A 20582-nucleotide genomic window follows, 5' to 3' on the forward strand; every position below is an offset into this window, starting at 1 on the left:
ATATTTGGCAATTATGCAATGTGTGAAAATGATTTTCAGGCTTTTTTCAAGGCTTTTTATTGGGAAAAAATTAGAAAAAAATTTCACTTTTTTTGTCCAAGGACGCTAGGCACGACTCCGGAATTACTTTCCACATTACTTCAGGCCAGACCTAGGGGTTGCGGCATTATCGTATAGATAAAATCCATTGGTGGTTTGGTGGGATTTGAAACCGGGACCTCGGTTTGTTGTTAAATTTTAATCTGTGTGCTGCATAATATATAGCGCTTATATTTATCATCATTTTCTAATGGTTAAAAGTAACTTGGATACTTTTATGAAGAGTCAGTGCACTTACAACCACACACAAGACATACAAATTTAATAAAACTAGCTCATCACATACAATTAATTTTTTAATTTATTCCCAAGTGTATATCAGACCCCAAATAGTATTTTCCTGACTTTTTAAAATAAATGTATTACATTTCAAAATTAAAGAATCCTTCAAAGATGTGGCTGCTTGAAAAGGCTTTTTATTCAGCTGAAGAGTTTCTGGAATATTTTTTTATTATTTTTTGTTGCTGTTTGTATTAAGACTGACGAACCACCTATCATGATTTGGTAAATGGTTTTACGCTAAATACTTAGTATACGTTTAAATTGCCATATAATATTACTCCCAAACTAGTTTTTTTCGGAAACATAAAATCATTTAAGCACTTTATAAACTTTTTACTACGTGAAATCTTTCTCGCGGTCATCAATTACAGGATCAAGAGCTTCCGTATAATGGGACACGGTCAAGTTTTTCATCCACGTTATTTATTAACGAAATGAGATTTTCTTGCAGATTTTGGTAATTCGTATAACGTGTAATCATTATTGTTCGGTTTAATGGCGTTTACGTTCTATTTTATGCGTAAACTTGTTTATGTAGAATGAATTACCTTAATTTTCTCGTTATTTTAAAGGCGCTTACATTAGATGGTAATAATTATTCCTCCTATTGTTTTCATGGATTTTTTCTATAATATTTGCATGATATCAAATCATATAGCATCTGTAGGTCTACTACAATACAACAGTTGTTACCATTATTATTGGGTACATTGGTACACCAACAGAATAAAGATTTCAAAATCAAATTGATGTAGTATTTGTCTAGCTCTCGATAAATTTATTGGTGGAGTAAAAGATACAAAGAGACATGGCAATTAACTAAAAAAGATAAAGAAATAGTAAATAATTTTTCCTACAGTCACCCGACAAAGTTGGCTTCCTTGTACTGTTTATAGTACAGAAAGCTGCTAATTGCTGCATATTTATACTTTGCCGTACGGTTTATACTTTGTCGTACGGTTTATACTTTGCCGCACATCAGGATTCCAACGAAACAACACAAAACAGCGTGGTTCTATTATGCACGTAATCCGTGTACGCTTGGAAATAGGTTGGCAACACTTAAAGATAATTATACTATGAGCAGCTGATTGACTATTATAACTACGATTTAACCTGCCATTTCGTGTTTATAGTTTCGGTATTTTTGAACTTTCTGGACTTTTCTTTTAAACGTTTTTAAAACATTCCTACGATCTTAATAATCAAGGAAATACCTTTAAGGCATTTTTTTAAAGCGCGGATACCACTTCAAATTACAAAAACATACGGAACTATATTTTCAAAACGCGGAGCACATTTCTTGCCGAGGAAAAATAGCGGAGTGATACGAACCGCGGGTACTACTTTCTCTAGGGCACCATTTGTGTTGCCAGCTGAACCTAAAAACGTGTTGTATAGAGTTTGAAAGACTAATTATTTATATGCTTTATAGTGACTGTAGGAAAAATATAATGTGTAACACGAGTGACATAGGCCTTTGCTGCACTCGAGATCATTCCGCACTCGCCTGCGGCTCGTGCGTAAACATTGCTCTCGTGTGCAGCAAAGCGCCACTTTCACCACTAGTTACACAAATAACTATTTTTATCAATCAAGACTATTTTTATCGGGAAAATCGGCATAGGTGTCTTAGAGAAAGAACATTTTACATCCTCTTTCGACTGCAGCTCATTCTTTTTTGCCCTACGAGCAAAGAACTACGTTACGAGGCTATGTAATACATAATTATATAACTGTTTACTGTAACCCCGAATACGTTAGCTCCGCAAGGCGTATTTAAAACAGCCGTGTCCGTTCCGGCATGCAGAAAATATTTATGAAATGTAAATAATGTATAATACTCAGAAATATAAGCGAAGTATTATAACTCCTGCACTTCGTTAGCCTTAGTTACAAAGACTACAAAAGGTAAATTACACTCTAAACTTGTTAACCTTGATTTAAATCAGTTAGCTTATCTTATCGAAGATATTTTGCGGACATTTTGTATCATGATCAGTAAAAAAAATTACAATACTTTTCGGAATCTAGTATCTAATCCAGTCCCTTAATTCTTTTCTCGCAAAATTTGAACTCGTCGTCGCCAAAAATAAATTCCGAACAACAGGTAACCGAGTCAGGAATTCGATTCGGTCATATAACACGGTTTGGTCAAACAAATTGTAATGAATCATGGAATCCAATTAGACAGCTCACCACGAATGTTAACCACGAAACGTGAACCACAGAACACTGATTGTGTGGTTACATGTTAACAGGTTGGACCATTTAGTTCCAATTGTGGTGTTGTGGTGACATTGGACCTACATTACCTGACTCTAGTCGTTGAATAAAATATATCTATGTAGATTCACCATCATAGCACTCTGAGTGTATAAAATATCGTATATGGACAGTATACTCACTTTGATAAATTTAAGCGTATGTAAATAGATTTTTTACAAGTTTTTTTCATAACTAAATGTTAATGAAAGATTGGTAATGGTGTGAGGATTTTTAATCCGTAGACTAAGCAGTATAATTGTTTAAACCAATTAAAAGCACAGTTTCAGGTTTGGCTAGTGAAATTTGTGAACAGTCTTAACAGCAATTTGTCTCAAAATTATTCAAAGAAGAATATGTATCTCGGAATACAATTTTCATAATTCAATATGTACTTGGTTCAATATCTTTTGTTTCAAACTATCAAATAAACATATTTTAAAGAAACAACTTTTGGGATCCTAATTTTGTATCGCCTTATTTCACTTTATCGTACACACCATTTATGGGTAGGTGAAGATTTAAACAAAATCATATTAGTTTCAAAGTGTATTTAAGTTACAGAGAAAAATAATAAAAACTTTACGCTCTTAATAATATAGAGCATATAAGTTAATTATATAGTCTGAACTGCCAACAGTTAAATACTTAACTACTAGCAGAGTACCCGTCCTTCGTACTGGTTTGGCATATAAGTATAAAATGCGTATTGCAGTTATACTCAAGCTTTGCGTTTGCAAAGGGGGAGGACACAATATGGGCAATGCAATGGGGGGAATTAGATAAAATTTGGTTCTTTAAATTTACGGTATGCTACAGTATAATAAATCTGCCATAGCAATAATGTTCTACATCTGCACCTAAACGATAGAAAACAATTAACAAACATTCGCACAATATCACAAATTATTCATTAAATTAAAAACTGTAAACAATCGTACTTTAACAGTTCTCATTGTGTGCCATAGCTTTTTGTTGCTGCTTAGTTCAAATTAGCTGTTGCCATAAATGCCAAAAAATAATAGTGCTGCACCCTCCTGGGAAACCTTATAACCTTTCGATGCTATTGCATATCATAGAACCAACTTGATTATACTTGTATAACAGCTGACTAAATCCTTTAATTCTTTTACATATGAATACTCATAAGGTTAACATGGGGAACTACTCAGGCACTGGGGTGGAGCCCGAAAGGATTATTGAGATAAGAATTGGCCTATATGTTAATCGGGAATTGAGCAATCATCATGCCAAATTTCAGCCCAGTCCGACTTGTAGTTAATGCGTGATTGAGCTTCAAACAAACACACAAACTTTCACACTTATAATATTAGTAAGATTACACAGATACACCATGAAAATCAATTTATAATCCAACTATTTATTAATATAACGTATATGCATGTAAATGAAAAGGTATATGTGTGAACAAACTACATTAATCGATTTCGATTATTCCAATTTTAGTGGCCAAGCAAGAGCACCAAGTTGATTCTCGTAGTTTTTGTTCTGGCCTGATGCTGGCCGGCGTGACTTGTCGAAAACAGTCGGCATTGTGACATTCTTTTGTTTTACCGTCTTGTGCTTTCAACATAAGTTATAATTATATGAAGTGCTTTTAGGAGAAGCCATTTATTCCAATCGTAAAATCTCCAACGTAAATTGCTGATGAAGAAGATAATTAAAATATGTTTTTAGGAAGTACTCTAAAATGAAGATGCTAACTTAATATGTAGTACAGATACAAGCCAGCAAACACTCCAGTAAACTAAGTTTTGTGTTTCATAACTAATTTGGCAACAATTACGCAACAACTGTTTCACGTTGAGTATTGTTGTTAAAGCCTTATACGTTTTTATACAAACTCATTCACAATGTTCACCTCATCCCCACCACATCCCATTGTATAATTCAACAACACAATGGATATGAGGCCAATTCAACATTTAAATATAGATAAGTCAAGATTTTACCAGTTTAGCTAACTGTCTGTTTTGGATTGGATTAATACATATTACCCGAGTAGGAATGATTTTTACAAGTAAGCAGGCTGTTTGGGCGATATTATTATCTAAAGTATTATTTTAATTAATGAAGTTTTATCTAATACTTGAATATCTTCCTTAGCTGTGACTTAAATACGTAATTGATACTTTCTAGTTTGTGTGTGTTCTTTAAGGGAAATAGTGATTTAAGTAGACAGCTTATAGAATTACTAAGAAAATACTAAAGTCAAAAATGAAACGGCGTTTTAATGTTATAATGCATTTTACAATCAGTATGTTGACAGCATTCAGAGTTTTGATAAAAATGTACTTCATCTGCTAAAACATAAGTACTGTATTATTTATTTATTTATTTGTAATCCCAATATAAATGATATTAACATTGAGTTCATACTATTATATTTCTATCTATAAATATCATTCCCACGAAATATTCGATCACTTTTATAAAGAACTGGTTTGAAATTGCTATTTTCTGAGGCAAAAAGCTTTTACGATCGGTATTTGTTTGTAAAATCCAACAGTAAAAAGTAATCTGGGATTTAATTTCAGCTGCGTCCAGTTTTTGTTCAAGGGCGTCAGTGTTCAGTTTTTATCCCAGTTTTGATAAAAGTACATTTAAGGGGCTAAAGGTTTATATGAAAGGCTAGGCTTTTATAAATCAAACTAGCAGAGTACCCGTCCTGCGTACGGAGTTGGGATATAAGTGAAATTAAAACATGAACATAACTGTAACTGTAAACAATCCGACTTTGACAGTTCCCATTGCATATAACAGTTTGTTGTTGTTGCTTAGTTCAAATTGTCTTGTTTCATGAATGCAATAAATAATAATAGTGCTGCACACTGTTGGTAAATCGTATAACTTTGTAAATGTCTTTGCATATCATAGAACCAACTTTTTAGTTGAAACAGCTGACTAAAATCTTTAATTCAATACTCATAAGGTTAACATGGGGAACTACAGAGCCATTGGGGCGGAGCCCGAAAGGATTTTTGAGATAAGAATATGCCTATATGTTAATCGGAAATATGAGCTATCATCATGCCAAATTTCTGCCTAATCCGTCAATAGTTAAAGCGTGATTGAACTTAGAACAAACAAACAAAAACACACAAACTTTCACATTTATAATGTTAGTAAGATATAAAAGTGAGAATATTTCAAACTTTTTAGAATAATTTGCGAATAGCTTAGAACCCTGTTTTGCTCACTTTTTCGTCCCTGTATTTAAAGCACTTGACTTATAAAAATTTAGTTTTCAATTAATTTTTCAATCGAACATTAGACTATAGTAAATATATTGGTGAAACATAATCTTTATTAGCGTACACAAAGCTAAAGAAAAAAAGTTTGAAGAAGATATTTGCTCACATTTTATTAAAGGATCAACCCTCTACCTATCCCCATGGACTTATAAGGCCATTAGTAGCTAAGCCATAGTTGCCATTAGCAATGGGGCTTTGACCCCCACGGGTATTGATTATGATTTGACTTCCATTAGTATCAATTATTACACCTCAATCAGTGGTCGTATCATAGGTTGAGTTTGTGTTATCGACGCCATTAGGGTTTAAATTTTTTAATCTTTAAGAACCCCCAGTTTCTTGTTATCTTATGTTGAAATTTCGTCGGATTAATTGATTGGCTGATAGGAAATAGTATCTAGGTTTAGCACTGTCTCAAATTGGAATTGAATTAGCAACCACCTAATTTGAAGGTAAGCACAATAACCATATGCGTGTTTTTAATTATTTCAACACTTTTTTTTAACTTTTATTAATTATTACGTATATATCTTCATTCTGGATTAATATTTATTTATAGTATTAGTTTGGAAGAATTTTGAATCTATTTAGTGTAAATTCTTATTCAAGGAGAAGTATTATTCAAAGTTGTAATGGAAAAAAAGTATGTTCAATGATTAATATAGATAAGAAGAACAAGTTGATTTTAAAATATACTATTGAGACCCATCACAGAACTGTTATCATTGATTTTATTTAAACACATTTCTATTTATGAGCGTAGTTAATATTTTTATTCAAAAGTCCTGAAATTTTTTTTTTCACAAACCAAATTAATCGGTAACGAGTTTGTTTTACATGTTTCAAGTAGATATTTTTGTTGGAGTAACAATGTACTTTCTCGATCTCAAAAGTCTTTACAAGTAACCTCTATAACTGTAACGTGAATTAAAAAATCAATTATATGCAACAGAACATATTCATCACATATTTGTGATAACATCAGTAATGCTCAGATTTACAAAGTGTTTCACAATAGAGATGTAGGTGAGAATTTCAAGCCTCGAGGTATCAAAATGTGCAGGAAGTTCTATCCCAGCTTCATCTCTGGCTTTAGAACACTCTGAAATGGTTTCCGCTTCCACACACGGCAATATCTTTTGATACTCCAAAAATATCACCTAAACCACTACAACATAATCACATACCAAACTGGAGTAGAATATTTTACCTCTTGTGCCGATGTATAATTGTTTTAAATCTTAAGATTTAAGAGATTATTTGTGTTGTTAATATGTGTTTTGTCATATTAATTTCTAATTCTTTTTAAATTATTTTGGATACGAATTAAGTTATTGCAAATGTTAAACAAATGATTGGTATACTAATTTTTACCGTAGAATTAAATTTGAATCAAATTTACTTCTAAATCTTTATAAACTAACGTGCATATTGTAATTTTTTCAAAATTAATGTGGATTTTCATTTTCGTGCGGTGACGGAAAATGTAATAAATATTGATAGGTATAGGCATAATTAAATCAACGAATGGATTCAGGAATAAGGTATTATTAATATTAAATGTCTCTTAAGAGTTAGTATTTTGATGATTTTATTGTTGTAAATATAAATATTCTGTGCAAATAAATAGTCCAGTCGATATAATGAAAAATAGTGAGGGTAGCTAGAAAGTATCCCGAACTTTATGGAATTTTTACATGTTGTCTGGGGGTACTCTGGGATGTATATCCTGAGTTTTCAACCTCTAGCACCCTGTGCTAACTTTAGGAGGGGCCAAAAACTTCAATATTTTCGGTATTTTTTATGTTTCTTGTGTATATGTTGTAAACTAAGCATATTTTGTATACCATTGTACATTACAAAGTTGTAGAGCATGAAATTTGCTAAATTTTGGTTGGTAACAAATTTTTGTAGACTCAATATTAACTGGAATACGGCCAAAACAAGTTTGATTTTTTTTAAGCAAATTGTTGAACACGGAAAGTTTTGGCCCTATAACTTACTATCTTTGCCATGTAATTTTTTTTAAAAAGTACTATCTTTGCCATGTTTAAAATTATTAATTGACGTATTCAAGTTCAAATTACATTCAGTACTCCTCTCTAAAGCTGGAAATGGTTGAGAGTTTCGTCGTTTAATTAAACTTATGTCAAAAGAGCAAGGAAATAGTTTTGTTATTGGTCAAAGATATGTTTGTAACTAGGTTGAACATTTTAATCTAAACTTTACTGCATACTAGTATTGCTAATAATGATAGTTTTCTGTTTTGTATATTTAGGAAACGTAAATGGTATTAGCCTTCCAACTTCCAAGCATACTGTATTGAGTTTTGTAGATGTAGAACTTTTAGTGAACAAATCATTATTAAAATAGATTTGTCATAAATTGTCTGTTTAATTAATTATCTATTTGAGAGATACAGAATTCTGTTTACAAATTAAGTTAGGCTCAGGGGTGGTCCCAGGGGGGGGATGAAAGGGATATATCCTCCCCCCCCCCCCGAAATATTTTATATTTTATTAGCTTACATAAATATTATTAGCTTGAGCATATTTTAGAGCTCAAATACGTATAAAAATACGTTTTTAGGCTTTAAATTCCCCAATTTTCGGAAGGGGGCCGGACCCCTTTTTTCTGGGGGATATTCAATACCGCCCATGGTCATCCCCCCCCCAAAATGAAAACCTGGGACCGCCACTGGTTAGGCTAACAAAATATCCTTGCAAAATAAAAATTCTACTAAGTGTCATCAATAGAAATGTTCCTTTCTTTTGGTGGCGAAATAAAAAAACAAAGGAACTTTCCAAAATATAAACAAGCCACGTGTGTCTAGAAGTGCTAACAATAGTTTCCATCTTGCAAAAGTGGAAGCATTTTACTCGTCTGTGGAAATGTTTGCCAAAGAATATGCATCGCTTATTTTTATTGGACGGAGATCTGAACAGTTATTTGCGAACACAATTGACGGAGCAATATTTTCAAACTTCAAATAAAACTGTCTTGTCTATTTCCTGTTTGAACTAATGTTGAAATTCAAAACAAACAGAACATTTTCTATTCGTGTAAAAATCCAGCGTTCAAATCCTAGCCAAATGAAAAAACATAAAGTTCTGCGTTCAATCATGATACTTGATACAAATCAATATTTTCTAGATTCTAGCGTAATAAGTAGGTCCACTTATTAAAATTACAAAACATTGTTTTATGAGAGGATAACTATCCCTGTTTTGCTATTAGGATAAATATTAGTTATACTAAGAAGAGTCCAACTAATCATGGATTAAGTAACTAAAACGTTTAGTTACAAACTTAAATTTTATTTCCTAAGGGAATCGTTGAGACAAATTAAAAGGTTTAATTTAATTTCAAGTCCAGACTCGTTCCAAACATAAAACCCGAGTGTGCGAAGCATCTGATCTCACATTGTTCGTGTTGGACATAAAAACAATTCATTTAACACCATCCACTGTACTTATAATTACAATTTAAGTACTTTTTGAGTGGTATTTAGGAAGTTAAATTGCCCATGATCAGGGTTTAAGCATGATATTTTAGAAAGGGCAATTTTTTGCCCCCCCCCCACCCCCCCTAACATAATATTGTCTATGGGGAAAATATTGTTTTCGCCAAAAAGTTTGAGTTAGGGTTATGGGTAGGGAAATAAGATTTTCGAATGTATTGTGGTACATGGATATTTTTCTATGGCTGCATGGGTGAATTTTATTTTTTTAACTAACCCGCCATGTTAAACTTCCCTATCCCAAGCGTGATGTATATAACTTCGTTACTTCTCGAGTGATGTAAAGTTGAAAAAACTCACTCGGTGATGTAATGAAACCCATTTAAATAACATTGAGTGCTTAACTTAAAAAATATACCTCTATGGAGCCTACGACGTTCAACGCTAGAAATCAGCTGTGCGCTTGAATTTTATTGTTGTTTTGAAGAATTTTCTTAACCTAGCTTTTGTTTGTAAATGAACGTTACTGTTAGAAGATGAGTGAAATGGATAATGAAAAATATTGTTCGTAACCTCCTGTATATTGTCGGGTCAGGTAAAATCTTGTACGTTACACGTTACGCAAGAGCGTGTTTACATCACTTCGGTAAATTATGCAACTCGCTTCCGCTCGTTGCACAACATTCACCTGCGTGATGTAAAAACGCTCTTACTACACTTGTAAGGTAAATAGCTATTAATTTAATGGTGATTTCCTAATAAAAACCCATTCAACGACGGAATTATTGGATTAAAAACTGCTTTGCCAATGTTTATCAAAATTTAGTCAGTTATAACCGTTACAACTCTAAACAAAATTGTAAAATTGTGTGTTATTATTTTTTTTTATTTTTTTTACCTGCCCGTCATGATAAGCATATTGGTATGTGCAATTGTATAAGAGCAGTGATGTACTATTACGCTATAAGTAACATGGACAATTTAATTGTGACTAAATTCGCATTGATAAACGAGTGTGACTTTGGGTCTCGAACCAGAAACTTATGGACGCTACCACTGAGCAACCATCAAATGTGTTTAATTAATCGCAAGCGTTAACAAATCAGTATAAACACATCGTAATATATTTTAGATTGTTGTGACTGTAGACTAAGGGATATATTGTACATGGTTGTTCATATTTACATTTTAACACTTTATAAAATTGAGGGACGAATATACCAGCAAACAATACATTCTAACAAACTACAGCTCATTACAACGAATTATTAACAATCAGTATAAAAACAATGGAATGATAATTTAGTTAACTTTATTAATTTGTCCTGCTTTCTCATAATGACTGCATTTCATAATAACAGTTTAAAGTTTCTAAATACAATGATTAGTCCAAAGATATTACTAGAGTGATTAAATTTCGAACAAGGGTAAGTATTAACAATCTGTCTTAGGACAATGGAATGGTAATTCCATTTACTCCATCTAATCCATTATCCATTATTGTAGCTATTAACTCCTAATGGATCTTTAGACGCCAGCCATCACTTATCTATTAGGGGTTCTATTTGGCCCGAAATGCTGGTTAATATCCCAATGGCTTCTTGTGTAAAGCTCAAAAGTGTAATAATTTGTAAGACTTAAAAAGTAACAGTTCCAAAATCGAGAGACTTATTAAAATATAAACAAAACAATGAACATCGTGTGTTTTTAATTTTCTCAATCTTCATAATTTAAAACGTTAACTTCTCTCAATGTAAGCATTGTATACACTTTCATTTTTACTGTACTGTATTTCTAATTCTCAAAAAAGAATTTATTTGCCATTAAAATGTCTATCTGTTTTACAACCCTAATTAATAATATAAGGCAGAATTTTTACCCTGTAATAATGGTAGGGTTACCAATGAAACTTCAAAAATTGTATAAAATGTTTAAAAAAAAAACCATTAATGTTTACTTTATTAAACTAATTATGTTATGAAGAACAGTACATTGCTCCTTTCCGATTGTAAAATAGTTTGAATAGCAAAATCTTGCCTCCCAAATACAATATTTATTATTTTAATCCATCTCAATTATTGAAGGTTTAAAAGTTATACGCTGTAGTGAAACTGTTGTACGTAAAATACTGGAACATAAAATTACTACTAGTAAATTACGAAAATTAAAAATCGCCAAATGTGTGTAAGTTACAATAAATAATAAAAACACTTTGAAAAATTTTATTGTCAAATACTTTGCTATCACAAGGTGATAATACAATTAAATTTGCGTTTATGTATTTTCTTTGTAAGTTACATAATTAACATATATGCAGTAGAAAAAGGAGACCGGTTGGTATAAAGTTAGTCTTAAAATGTACTATGTACAGCATTTATTTTATTATACCATTTAATTGTGAATAAATTGATTATGTAACTCTGAACTAGTTGCTAAATCTGTAATTATTTAATTTCAGGCGGATTTTCCCCCAGGAAAAGAGAATTTACCCAATTAGCACCCATACATTAATTGAATAAACAATTAAACTATCCATGTACCTTTGTAACGTTCTCTATAGAACACTAATAAACAAATCAATCAATTTGGGTATTCAATAGAGATTAATTAGTTAATTAAACAAATATTGTTGTTGAATTGGGTAACTAGGAGTAGAATGCTCAGTCTGTTGATACATCCAAAACATGTTTTGATGTCCGGTAATTCTAGAGTGCGTTGATGTAAATGTGTTTCTGTTTTGAGTGCAAACTTTACAAATACACTTCCCTCTTCTAATCATTTCAGAGAATACGAAATATTTAAAAAATATGTCGCCGTATCTTTCTTGTAAGTGTTAATTTAGATGTCGTTAAACATATTTTTTTAAAAAATGAAATTATGGTTACAAAAAATAGCAAGAAATAACTGCCGTAATTAGTATACTGACTAGACGTATCGGACAGAATTCTATAACTCTTTTTTGGCCGTTTCATAATTGTAACAAATCCGGATTTTAATTCCTACTAAAATTACTAATCATAAGAAAAATTTGTTCAATATAATCTTTAATAACCATTATCATCCTAGGCTATTTATTTTTTATTGTAACGTGTAATTTTATTATTTTAGTGTTATCTGTAAAACATAACTCGATTCTGTACACGTCTAACGTGGTGAATTTAAATTCGTAGTAGGATTTGTTTACATGTATTGAACTTTTATTCTATTAATCCTCACTAAATGAGCACAATTAAAAATATATACGTAATTTTAAGTAGATATTTTGAATACAAACTTTGATTTAAACTCTTCTAAATAAAAAAAAAACATTAATAGACTTTGCTGAATAGTTAGAGCATTTGCAATTACTACAAAAAATATTTAACCACATCAAAAAATATGTCTATAAATATTTTTTATTTAAATTAGTTCCCCAAGAATTTTTAAAGGAATTTTTTTAAATTATTCTTACAACTCTTACAACCTAATTTAATATCATAACATTTCATATTTTTAGTAATTCACTAAATAAAAAACATTTTTGTATTTAACAATTGTTTTTTTCTTCAAAATAAAACTTGATTAATACGAATCAACGATATTTTTTTCGTTTTTTACTCTTAGGCCAATTAAAACAAATCACCGCAATAAAAGAAATATCGGTTTCACCAATTAAATGTAATAAAACTGCCAAACCTAACCATTTTTTTTGGCTAGCAACCACAGAGATGCAGGCACAGAACAAAGGGAATTTTACACTAGGTAACAAATGGGTGACAATTCCTCATTTCAACCGCTCAGTCAGTTTAGTTAGCCATTCGTTTTGAGCATTGTCATGTAACCGCTGGTTAGTCGAAAGTAAATAGGCGAGGCAAATGAAGTGTGGGCGAATTGAACTCCAAGTTTGCTTAGCTGGAAAACTTACTCTAAAAAGACCGATGTTTTTATTTACTCTCCTTGCGCGATTCCAGCAATTAAATTGCTCAGTAAGGTCACCTTAATTTTGTGTTTGTGTGTGAACAGTTTATTTACTTTATGGAGGTAAGTATGTTTTGACTTCTTTCGTTGATCTTTCGTTTAATCAAAATATGCAGGCCTAATTGTATCTGATCATAAGTAGGCCTAGGTTTGTTCTGAAAATATATTTTTGTTACATTATTTAATACAGTAATCAGAAGAAATCCAAGAGATTGTTTAAGAAATCATTGACAAACCTTAAACCCCATTTCTGAATTATCACAAGAAAACATTGATCATTCTTTTTACTTTACTCGAAACATTTCAATTAACTTTTAAACTATTAGAACTGGAAATATATAACCCTTCTTAAATGGGTTAGCAATAAACTCAAGTGCTTTTCACGAATAAATTAACGTTTGTAGTTTGCTTGTTTATTCTTTAAACAACTTTGTCAGCTCCTTTAAATTATTGCATTGAACATGTTAATATTGGAGGTAGATTATTGTGTATATCCCCCCTATTATGAGCATTGAATAAAATATGTGATATTGCTAGTTTTATACTATATCTACAGATTTGGTGGGGAAAATATTTCTCATTATTTTTTTAATGCAAGTAACCAAGCGCGGTTGTTGTATATTTTCTATAATTGGTTGAAGAATTTCTTATAAATATTAAATTTTTAAAATCCCATGTAATATTTTATTTATTTATTTATTTTTATGCCATCAGATATAATACCTTAAACTATAAGATTCTTAAGAACAGGTATAATAAAATAATCCCAATGTCCGTACAACAACATAACTAATACACCTTTTAAACTGTCTAGAATTAATGTTGAAAGAAAATGAAATAATCTCATCCCTCGTGAACTATAAAGCTGCATGGCATTTACTTAAGCCATACAATATAGCTGGTTTCCCGCATAGAATTGGTAATAGGAAGAAGAACGTAACATATATGCCTCCAGCCGTAAACGACTATGAATCAAACATTTGTGTTTCTCAGAATACATCTACTGAGCTGTGCAAGCAATAAATGTCTATTCCCTGAATCCGTCTACTCGTATATTTATAAACTATCTTTAAAGAGTTGCTGATCTGTTTGAAACCAAAATCTAATATTTTCATGCCATTGATCATTCTCTATTGGTGGGCAATAATAATCAATCGTTATAAAAAACAATTAATAATATTGTAGTGCAGTAAATATGTTAACAAGACAAATTTTAAATGGTACCTACAATTACATAAGTGAACTTAACTTAAAAGAACATACAATTTATAAATATTTTATTATACTGGTATGTATCACATTACCAAAGACATGTGTTCAGTTTGTGTTAACTTTTTAATATCTAGTAATGTACATAGAGTAACCATGACCTCCTCTTAATACAATGCTGCAGTGAGACAAAAGTGGCAACGTCGCATCCCCGTCCTACCAAAACAGCTGTTGCACTAATTCATAATGGAGCTTCTGAGCAGTGTTGAAATGTACACGTTTGTTATTACTGTTATTATAATGACAACAAGCAGGCCTGTGCGACGTTGCCATACTCAAAGGCACGGCCTATTGTTAGAGGATGCTACGGAGTAACTCTACAATGTTTACTAAGATTTTTTAAATTATTTGAAATCTAACCTCAAATCTTCAGCGCTAGACATTTTCATACCGATATACCAATAGACTTGCAAAAGGACTAAATTAGCTAAACAATGTTAGAAACGTCCTAAATACGCAAAAATTCACTTATAGCTTGTTATTCAAATGTGAGCCAAATGTTATGTTTAAACTCTTAACTTAAAGGGGTCAGTAAAAAGGAATCGAAAATTGAAAATCTAATTCGGTTACTATGCAAATATTTGTTGAAACATTAAATACCCTGAATCAGTTCATTTCAATGATATTTTAAAAAGTAAAACTTCACCTTATGTCATTATCTGCTGTTATTATATAGGTCTAAAATGTGCTACGACCCTTAAAAATAAGGTTCACCCTTCTGTATTAAACCCTAAGTCAAGTCTGAAAAATATTCTGTACTCTAACGATCCATCCATCTATTATAAGCAGCTAATATTTAAATTTTTACAACGCTGAACCACCCTATATGAAATATTCACTGTAAAACCAAATTGACATAAAATATTTTTATCACGTATTCCTTAATCTTTCGAAATCAAATTGAGTCAAATATAATATCCAATCACAAATGAAATGGCACTTGCTCTCAAACCTTATATTGAATAGATATTCAGTTAGGGGATGCATTTAAATATGGATCAGCTTGCAAAGTTCTTGATTTAAATGACAAATCAAGAGGAACCATCTGCGACCTACAAGAGCTTTGGCGAATCTTGTTAATGCAGCAAATGGAAACTGAAGCGTTGTGTGTTTGAAACCATCGGAGAAGGTTAAAATTAGCATTACTCGAGAAAGTGTTAGATACGTAATTGATTTATTAAAAGAATATTTTAACGAATTTATAATAATTAAAAAATGCAAAATTACACAAACTAATCGATTCTATCTAAAAACTGATCGTAGACGAGGAGATCCATTCAAAGATTAACCTCCTATAAATAATGTTGTTCAATACTGGATATTTAAAGTGAACTCTAGAAATAATTGAAACGCAAGGGGGCGAAGCCATTGAGGAAATTACCTTTGTCATTACCATTCTCAGGTACGATGAATCATAAGCTTTAGTGAAAATCGGTTAAGCAAAACAGCTAAAAAGAGAGGATGATTCTCCATGATATCCACACCAATGCCTACTGATTCATATGTTAACATATTATATCTTAGTATATGGATCCACACGATAGCACTGTAAAGGCGAATAACAATTTTGATCATGCATGTTGGGTATTTCGATTAGTGTAAAAAACAAAGACATTTAGAAAAGAACGGATGTAACGTAACGTAAACAAAAACAAATTTACTTCACTGGCCCGAAAGTAAAGATTTTTGCATTATTATTTGAATGGACTTGTGAAAAAAGTCCAAACCGTACTTGTAAAATGTCATTAGGATAGGTTTTGGGACAGTGACGTCATTTGTTTACGTTTTTGATCCATACCGTTGATGTTCTAATATTCGTGGTAAAGAACCATTGCAGCTGAACATTTTTAAGGGAGAGTATGTTTTATCATATCAGCCGATATTAATTTTAGTGGCTGTATGTAATGATAAGCTTAATTTAACCTAACCTAATCTCACACAACGGTATTAAGTTTATTTCTGCTGCCTTGTGTTATGTTTTTTGTAATTTTTATACTTTGAGTTTTATTATTTTAATTTTGATTGGAAGAGCTAAATGATACCGCATATGCACTTAGGAAGGATGTATGGGTAGGAAACCCTCATGTTTTAAACTCGAGGAAGGGATGCTTTGTAATGTCAGTCTCATTTTTATGTGAATTTGCGGCTTATTTACCTGGCTCGTATCATCTGTAGTATGTCTGTAGCGATTTCATTTTTTACAGTATTTTTTTGACAGTAGAATAATACTTGGTATGACCGAAGTTAGCCTTGAAAGTTATTATTACGATTAAATGTTATTTCATGATAATTAAAAATGTTTAACGGGATATTTTAGTTTGTGTTTGGTCCAGGCACTATACCTTAAAAGGTCAGTAGAGAGTTCTGGGACACCCTGTATATCCTAAAAAAATAAATCAAAGTGAAAATACCCCATTTTTTTACACAGTTGTTCGTGGTAAAATTTTACGCTGAACTAACAATGGAAAGTAATTTTCCTGATGCAAGTTGAAATCTTTTCAGCTTCCTTAATTTGTACCGATGATTTAATTTTAGAAACGCTAATCTGATTTTCTTTTAAGGCTTGTAAAGTAACTTATGGCAATCATATTATTATTCTCAATAGTTACCATTCGTCCCTCTGCTAGATCATAAACAATGAAAACTCAAGCAAAAATGATCCGATTTTGATGAAATTTTGTACAAACGTGCAAACTTACGTTTATTTGAACGAGTTCCCGAACCAGCATGATCGGACTATGGGAACGAGGGTTTATAGGGGGTTTTATGGGGTAAAATTTGGTTTTCCAAATTTTTGACTCTAAAATGATATTTTACAATTTCTTTCCAGACTATTTTGTAGAGCTTAAAAAAAATAATAATTTTGTAAATTGAAGCGTTGTTGTTTGCCTAACTTTTACGGAGGTGATAAAAAAACTTTAAATTTCAAATTCCCATGTTAATTTTATGGAGAATTAATAAACTGTTGTAGTTTTCTTATGGACATATTTTAATAAAATTTTTCAATTTTGTTTATTTCATACTTAGCTTTCGAAACGTCAATCAAAAACACACCTCAATACCTTCCCTCAACAAACTTATGTAGGCCTACTCATTAAAAATTAATGCCATTTAAATTGGAAATAAATCTGACAATTTCTAGGTAATATTTTAGTATAAATCCAGCAGGTAAATGGAAATTCGCTTAGTCTGCAGTTTTACTGTGGCGGGGGTATTTTGAGTGTATGTATAGCTATTTTGCCTGTTGAATTATGTTTAATTTGTTGACAGTAAGTTTGTTGATTATTCATTTAAAATAATAAGTAACTAACAAATTAACCATCTAACACCATAAACAATGTCTGTAAGCATAAAAGAATAACCACGTCGTCTGCATTAGTAATGCTTCAGTAATTTACGTTATGGCCCTATTTGCTGTCTATTTCGAAACACATGTGTAAAGATAATTTTCTGTTATTAGGTAAGCCATCGGAGAACGACAATGTGAATTAAAACATGTAAAGATAAAACTAAAGTTCAACTATGAATTCCTATTGAAAAATGTACGCAATGAACAAAAATTCAAGCCAAGTATAATATACGAATTTTACTATCAATTTATCTCTTGAAAATTATCTTAACAGTAGAGAAACTAAATTCGTTGTATAATCTGAACTGAATGTAAGCGGATTTCGAATGCTCAACAATTGAGACAATAGTCCTCGAAAAGTTAAGCTTATTACATGAATATATTATGAGTTCTTATTCTTTCAAAGCTTATACCTTTTGCTTGTATATTTAAATAAATTCGTAAGTTATTTCAATAGCTTGATAAATATTTAAAATAATACATCTTTTTGTACTTTTGATGACCAAATTAAGTTGTTTCGTGAATTTATATTTTAGAATTTAAAATAGTAAAGATGTGTGCGATTTTTATTTGGCATCAATTTTCTTCTATAATTGCAACTGTCTGGAGCTAAAACGATGTATGTACTTACTTAAAAGCTACAAATGTTAAGTAATACGTTTAGTACCTACGAAAAATGTACGATCGAATTGAAAATCGTCGATGAATATATTTTTAGCCAATACAACTTAATGTCTGACATTTTCCCAAAAGCAAAATACTACTCTAATGCAAAAAAAATACCTAAACAAGCAACAGCAAAATTTCTAAAATTAATGTTTTCATATCACATAAGATCTATTACATACGATTCACGCTTACCAATTCACAAACAAAATACCTAATATCCAGCACACTGCACTAAGTTTCCACAACAATTCGCTTCTATTTCAGTTAACACTGCCGCGTAGCCGGAGCTTTGGCGCGACGCGTGGTCGGCTGTAGTTTTCGCGGTAAACTGGCCAGCGTGACGCGCTGTTTGGCGGGAGCGCGAGTTGCGCGTGCGCGTGGTGTAACGCACACTAGAGCTAGACCGTCACGCCAGTCACCCACGGTGTCGCGTTACCAGCTCATGTAGGTAGAAAACTACACGACTGGATGAGTAAAGTTGACCTGTAGAAATTAATGTGGAAAAAAAACTTAATTAATAAAAATAAAAATTTATTTATTAATCCCGAGTTTCTCCGTACTTTTCAGAACAACTTTAGTCAAATATATATTGTAATTAAATAAAAACAAATTACTATCGAAATATAGAAAATCAAGAAACATAACAATATTAATAACAAGTAATTATTTTTCAGAGTACAATTAGTTAGTTACAATTATTAGTACAATTAGAGTTCTTAGACTGTGACCGTGGCGTCGTCCTGTAATCCAGCTACTTGGGGGTCAAGAATTGTGGTTATTTATAAGCACAATCAGTAGATGCGATACTCCCTGGTGTGGATTGACGTCCGCACTAGTGAGTACTACGACTATCCGCAGTACTATTCTGATAATTAGACCAATTCGTAAATCACATGGCAAAAATGTGGTTCGGATACCATAAACTGTAGGTCCCTTAGTTGCCATTAGCTGTATGGGCTATTAATTAACAGCTGTGTCTAAGAAATAAGTCGGCCTTAGTCACTAACAAGACTACAAGATCACGCCACTCATCCTTCACCCATCTCCATTCATGGCTTAAAATAGCTACCTTCATATGGTCGCCATTTCAATTTAAAGTATTACAAACATTTAAAAAATATGCTTACCCTAAAAAATGTGGCAAAGCATGTTATTTGAGGCCAGAGTGGAGATTGTTGTAGCTTTGGATCGAAGTACGAGAAGCTTCTCCTTCCAACAAACCTCACTTTTGGAAAGTGAACATGGAGACTTCCATGACAGGCTAAGCGTTTAGAGATCTCCTCCCTGAAGGAGAGCCTCTCATTAAGGTACTGTGGCTCCTGTACAAGAGTCTTGTGTACCATGCAGCACGGCCTGTAAACATTATCCACTGTCGTCATCCCTGTTAAAGCCCTGATTGTAGTATGATCAATTTATTAAATGCAAATTTATTAAATTATTAAATGCAACATTTGTGGCTCTGGATGGACTTAATGACTAAGTTATAAAACTTTTCAGCCTGTAAAATCTATTGCGTGTGGAGGAAAAATCATTTAGAATTTCTAAATATACTTACACGATTGGTTGCAATAAGTCTGCTTTTTGTGGAATAAATTGTAGAAAACGTGTTTGACGATATTAATTCGATCGAACTCCATAGCCTATAAAATCAGTGGAGCTAACAACTTGTGGGTCTATGGAAAATTCTTCAGCTAATCTATAGTTTAATCTACGCATGTATAAATTATAAATTACAATATTCCTTCTATCATTGTAATGAATTTTATGTAAAACTTAACACGATTTTATTATCATCAGTGTAAATTACGAAATCATAAAAGTTGAATATTTCTTTTTTTACGGTTTTATCTGTCGTCTGCTAGGGTAACCCATCTCACCTAACTTTGAATACTTAGATCATCCATTCAATTCTTAATTTGAATTGTAGTTTCAATACTAAATAAAAGTTTGGGCATGA

At 31.7% G+C, this 20582-nt stretch overlaps 1 protein-coding gene across 1 annotated transcript in view; it reads right to left on the bottom strand.

Moving 5' to 3' along the window:
* LOC128992218 (5-hydroxytryptamine receptor 2A-like) overlaps positions 1 to 18874 on the bottom strand; it is a 39072-nt gene extending 20198 nt beyond the window's left edge. Inside the window, exon 1 of the mRNA XM_054415684.1 lies at positions 18818 to 18874. The gene's annotated coding sequence lies outside the window, so the exon portion shown is untranslated. The remainder of the gene's footprint in view (positions 1 to 18817) is intronic.
* Positions 18875 to 20582: the final 1708 nt, after the last annotated feature.

Source organism: Macrosteles quadrilineatus, unplaced genomic scaffold (assembly GCF_028750875.1).
Source record: "Macrosteles quadrilineatus isolate MER2022 unplaced genomic scaffold, UCM_ALF_1.0 Scaffold_4__1_contigs__length_99947679, whole genome shotgun sequence".
Lineage (NCBI taxonomy): Eukaryota > Metazoa > Arthropoda > Insecta > Hemiptera > Cicadellidae > Macrosteles > Macrosteles quadrilineatus.